The following is a 6,141-nucleotide window of genomic DNA, read 5'->3' on the forward strand; positions in this document are numbered from 1 at the left end:
GTCAAAGGGCCACACTTGAGGACCTAGAAGGGCACATGTTCCATGAGGCCAAAGGTTCCCCACCCCTGGGTTACACCTTTTTAATTTTTCTGATTTGGTTTTCAGAGTGCCCCAAGCTCATTTCTCCCCTTCTAGCTTTGCAGAGTGATCTCTTCACTTTCTTTTACTACCTGTGTGAATTTGTGCAAAGTCAATAATTTCACTGCTCCTCAGTTTCCCCATCTGTCAAATGAAGAGGTTGTGCTAGAAGATCTCTGGGTTCCTTAGAGCCCTAGTTCTATGATCTTTCCAGGCAGGCTGTTTTTGTATTTTCTGGGCACTGACTTATCATAGTTACCTATATTCTTCCTTCTCGAAGTGGTTTCAATCTATAGGAAGATGATATGCCATCACAGAAAAGTATATCTGGAGGCAGGAGACCTGGACCTTAGTTCCCCTTCCACATTTTAGTAGCTTTGTAACTAGTAGCAAGTCAATTCATTTCTCTGGACTGCTTCCAGGTGTTATGTGCCTCATCTGTGTATTGACATAATTTTGTTGTTCAGTCTTTTCAGTAGTGTCTGACTCCCCGTGACCCCATTTGGCGTTTTCTTGGCAGAGATACAGGAATGGTTTGCAATTTCCTTCTGCAGCTCATTTTACAGATGATGAACTGAGGCAAACAGGGTGAAGTGACTTGCCCAGGGTCACATAGCTAGTAAGTGTCTGAGGCCAGATTTGAACTCAGGAGGATGAGTCTTCCTGACTTTAGGCCTGGTGCCCCATTCAATGTAACAGCTAGCTGCCCAAACTGAAAATGGGGCTCGGCCAGATGATTCCCGTGAAATACCTTCCCAATCTAGAATTACATACACTGAATCACCTTGCCCATGGGCAAGGCCCTTTTATCGCTGTTGTCATTGTTGTTGATGATATTAATGAGGCAACATGACATCCTGTTCAAAGTGCTAGGCTTGGAATCAGAAACACAAGGGTTCAAGGCCTACATTTGACACATAAGAGTGTAACTCTGGGGAAGTCCATTAACCCTTTAATGTTCCAGGCAACTATATAGGCCTATAAGTTATGTTACAAACAAGCCATTGAACCAAAACCATAAACAAACCCCCCCCATAATTTTATACATATTTACCAAAGTACGTGTTGTATCTTGCCCCTCCCCTCCTTGAAATACAAGCTTTTTGAGGGCAGGGGCTATTTCACTTTTGCCTTTCTATTCCCTAAGACTTATTCCAGTGCCTGACACATAGTAGGAATTTAAATGCTCTTTGAACTGAATTGAAATGGGGTCATAAACCAAATACTGGACTTGTATTGTGGAAACTCATTCAAATCCTAAAAACGTAATTGCCTTAATCAAGCACAACTTTCCTGAATGTGGAAAGGACCTCAAGAGAACAGCTGTCTGCCCTCAGGACAGTATAGTCTCAGCTTTGGATCATCTACCCAGGGCAGCCCAACTGAGTCAGCAGCTGCCCTGCTTAATGAGTGAAAGAATGCTCTATGGGCATTCATATATATATATATGTAAAGCCATGCTTTACATCCTAGCCAGCCCTCTGATCCTAGCCATCATCTTGTAATCCATTCCACTACCATGAGCATACCCTCTTCCTCTCCTCCCCTCCCCTCTCCTCCAAATGCCCATAATGTGGGTATTCTCCCTTTTCCCCCCATATCTACCTCTAGGCCTGGGAACAGTAATCAAATTTATACTATCATTACTTCTAGAAAGAGCCTCCATTCACTGACCCTGTGACTTTCCAGACTTCTCTGGTTACCACTGTGCTTCCTCTGCCTATGTGATTGCAAGTTCACTGAGGGCAGAGACTGCCTCCTCACTTTTGTATTTGTAATCCCAGTGCTTAACACAAAGCCTGTCATGTGGTAAATGTGCATTAGCAATAAATGCTTTTCCTTCATTCAGTACTTTTATATTTAGGGTGTATGGGGTGCTCAGGAAGGACTAGCACCTCTGGTGTGAGGGCTTACCAAACCCTTTTCAGGGCTGCTCGTTCACCTTTGGTGCCCACCTTTCACCCAACTCTCTACCATGGCTCCAACAAGCTTCAGCATTAGCAGAGGCCACATCTGGGTAAAACCATCCTGGCAGATGGATTAAACCAGGTTGAGGATAACTAAAAGGCCTTAAACCCATCAGTGAGTTAGAGAGATATCTACCCCAAGCATGTGAGGACTTCTCCTGGCAGAATGATCTGATGGAAATGATGTGTTCCAAAGATCATGGAGGTGGCCAAGGCAGGCTCTATGGAGCACTTAGAGCTTAAAGCTTGGTCATACCTCAAGATGCTAATGTATCCCAGGCCATTGATAGTCATCTTGATTTTTGTCTTGCTGCTGGATCGCAATGACTTTGCACAACTTTGCCACACTGAAATCCAATTCACAACCAAGTCATCACCCCATGATATCACTGGTCCTCTTCGAAAACAAAGGACTACCACCATCTGCCCTCTCTCCTAGGCAGATCACACTTGAGGAAGTGGTTTTATGAGTAGTTATAGTTGAAAAAAAATCACCTGTGGCCAACATGGGATGATGACCCTCTTCAAACGTAGCTAGACTGATCCTCAGATGACAGGCATCCAATAGATAGAGGCTAAGCCAATAACCAAAGCCTTTCAATTTGGTGGTGACTTTCTGACCCTGTGCCCTGCTGCGATGGACTTCAAAATCCCAAAAAGGGTAGGAGGTACAGGTCAGACTGCAGTGTTTTGCACAAAGCAACAGCTTGGTCAATGCTTTTTTTTCCATTCTTTCATTCATTTATGAATGCATGCATTCACTAGTTTTGGAGTCAGAAACCCTGGGCTCAAATACCACCTCTAGTATTTCATTCTTGTGTTGACCTTGGGCAAAGCAACCTCTTTGGGCCGCATCTTACAGCTTCCTCGTCTGTAAAATGAGAGCCTTGAATCAGAAGGCCTCTGAAGTGCCTTGCAGCACAGAGCAATGATCTTAGAACGATCCTATGATCCTGTGTGTTGCTGGTGGCAATGTCTTTGGCGACTGTCTTTAAATAGATTAAATGCTTGCCTTTATTTAAAAGAAGGGGGTAAAATGAAAGGAGTGTGTGTGAACCATGCAAGGTTGTGTCAAGGTAACAAGTAGGGCCTTCCCTCAGAGGAGCCTCAAGGAGTGTGGCTTTTCAATTTGTTGTCTCTCAGGAGGCAATGGCATAAGAGCTAGCACATATGTCCTTGGCTGGTAGAGAGCAGAGGGAATCTGGCCTGGCTGCTATATTCCTGGAGAGGATAGAACCTCATGTCAGATTTAACATGAAGGTGAGAAGCCCCTCTGATTCACGCAGGGAGCTTGATTTCCGTCTGGTTGGGGAGCTACAGAAGGCTGAGCCTCAGTTGGAAGAGAGAAAAGCTGCAAAACCCAGGGAGCATCTGTTCCTTGTAAACTAGGCAACCACAGCCAGACAGGCTTCAGTTAATCAGCAGATTCTGCCCTAGCACTGGCCTCTTTCCACTGACAGAAAAGCTGGCTTGGGAGCTCTCAGGTTACCTTTCTTTGGAGAGACACAGCCAGATTTTTTTTCTTTCTCTCCTGAATTCTTAGCTCTGTTTTTAATTCTATCTTCTTGTGAACAGTTCTAGGAAGAGGGTAATGATTTACACTGATAGGTCTGTAATGAGATGAATCCAGACAAAAGGAGGAATGGAAGTACCAAAAGAGGAACTGGGGTGAGACAGCTTGTTTCCTTTGTATGGGGTAGGGAAGATAGCTTGGCTTTTAGCAGTACGGTGATGCAGTGGATAAAATACTATCAGATTTGGGAGTCATAAGACTTAGATTAATTGAGATGAATAATCTCGGTTCATAAAATCATAGTTCACAAAATCAGAGATTTTAAGCTACAAGGAAAATTGGAAATCATCTAATCCAGTGGTGTCAAAGTCAAAGAAAAACAAGAGCCACTAGACTGTACAAAAGAATCTACCCAGGGTACATATTGACTTAGAAAACCACATTTCAACATTATCTATGTTTTATTATTTTTTTTAATTTCTTTTGTTCCATATTTCTCAATTCCATTTTAATCTGGTTTAGGCAGTACTCAGTAGTTTGGCCCACTGCCCACCCCCTCATTTCTCAGATGAGGAGGCTGAGGCCCTAAAAGTCTAAGTGGCTTGCCCAAGATTTTACAGGTAATAGGCAGCAAAAGCAGTATTTGAAAGTAGGCTCTAGAATCAGGGCACCTGGGTTCAAATACTGGCTCTGCCACTTTCTATGTGACCTTGGGTAAACTTACTTCATATTTTCCTTATCTGAAAAATGACAGGGTTGGATTGAAGTGTCTTTAAGATTCCCTCCAGCTCTAAATCTATGCTCTTATGATTCCAAATCAAGTACTCTTTTCCTTTGGTCCGCAGTCCTCCAAATGGGTTCAAATCCTAGCCTTTTCTCTTATGATCACTGCCGCGGTTGTGTAATCTGTAAACCTGGGAGGCTGGGGTTGAATTACATGATCCCTAAGGTACCTTTCAGTTCTAAATATGTGATCCTATGAGCCTATTAGCCAAATTCATAATCCCACAGTGAAGAAGGATGGAGTGTTCTAAGGTTTTGTGGGTCATATTTTGGACTGGACCTAGGATTTGATGAAATCCATTGATGGACGTAGGGAATTCTCAATCAGGAAATAAATGCCTTCTCTTCATACAGCTCATCACTTACTCAGGTAGTGAAAGTCTTTGAGTGTTGCCTTGGGGCATAAAGAGTTTAGGGAGGTGATTAGGATCCCCAATATGAATTAGAGGCATTATTTGAACCCAGATTTTCTGATGCTAAGGTGGGTTCTCTATTCACTATTCCACATTCTATGTTTTAACTTATCTTTCTCTAATGGGCTACAGAAATTCACAGCAAAAAAAAAAATTGCTACTGAGTCCTTATAATTAGGAATCTGTGTACTCAGGTCAAAGGTATGGTCCATATGAACTGATGTTTGGGTAGACAAAACTGGAATGCGTTAAAAAAAAAATTTGACATTAGCCACCAACTCTTCCTGGGTGAACAAGTTGGCACTGACTCTTTCTTTTTTTTTTATCTTTTTTTGGGGGGCTAGCAATGGGGTTAAGTGATTTGCCCATAGTCACACAGTGGCACTGGCTCTTTCTGACCCATCTGACATTGAAGGAGTCCAAACTGCTATGGCTCTCTGTGGGGTGGGGATGGGGGCGTTTGAACCATCCTTCACCTGGAACCAATATAACCCTAAGAGTGCAGGGCTCTGCTCTTACTTCCATCTCTGTTATATCTGTTGTTTTCTGCTTTGAGATGAGAAAGACTGGAGATAGTTAAGACCTCGTGAGTTTTGAAAGGTCAGGAAAGAGAGACACCAGAAGTCTGGGAGCTAGAGTCCATGCCAGGATGTGCTAGAAGTCAGTTAGTTATGAAGTCCCAAGTGACTTGCCCAGTCCAGTCCTGCAATAGCAGGGATGTGGATTTCTCTATTGATTCTGCTTCATTTGGAAGTGAACTTGGTGGCGGGTAGAGAGGATGCTATGTAGAGATGGCATTGTCTGAGCTCACTTCCCAAGGAATGGATGGAGATGGTATAGACAAGAGTGTGCCTCAGCTCTTGGAGGGAAATAGTTTTAAATTCCTTTTCTTACTGTATCTCCACAGTAAATATCTCTTAAAGGCTAATTGATATAAATTAATTTAAGGAAACTTGGGCACTAATCACTGGTGGCTAATATTAGGAGGAACACACTGGAAGAGGGAAATCTTATTGATAGCAGTGGAAAAAGTCATCCCCCTTTCTCTGGGGGTGCCCCTGAGTAAGTGATGCAGTTGACCTTGTAGTTAGCTTTGCCCTAGAACTGTAAGCTAGAGTCATCACTAGAGCACCAACTGGGAAATCTCCCTGAGGGAAATCTCTGTGGTTCTAAAGAGGTGGTTCCCTGTGATGGCAAAGCCTGCATCTCTCTGAATTGTCAATATCCATTCTCTTTCTAAATAACATTGAGAAGAAAGAGACAAAACAGCCCAGTTCAGAAAGCATTTTGGGAGTTGGGGCTGGCCACAAAGAAATATTGCAAACAAATTATGCTGGAGTCAGGAGATAAAATGAAGGAAATGAACATGACAATGGAAATATTGACT

This window comes from Phascolarctos cinereus, unplaced genomic scaffold (assembly GCF_003287225.1).
Source record: "Phascolarctos cinereus isolate Bilbo 61053 unplaced genomic scaffold, phaCin_HiC Scaffold_4;HRSCAF=312, whole genome shotgun sequence".
Lineage (NCBI taxonomy): Eukaryota > Metazoa > Chordata > Mammalia > Diprotodontia > Phascolarctidae > Phascolarctos > Phascolarctos cinereus.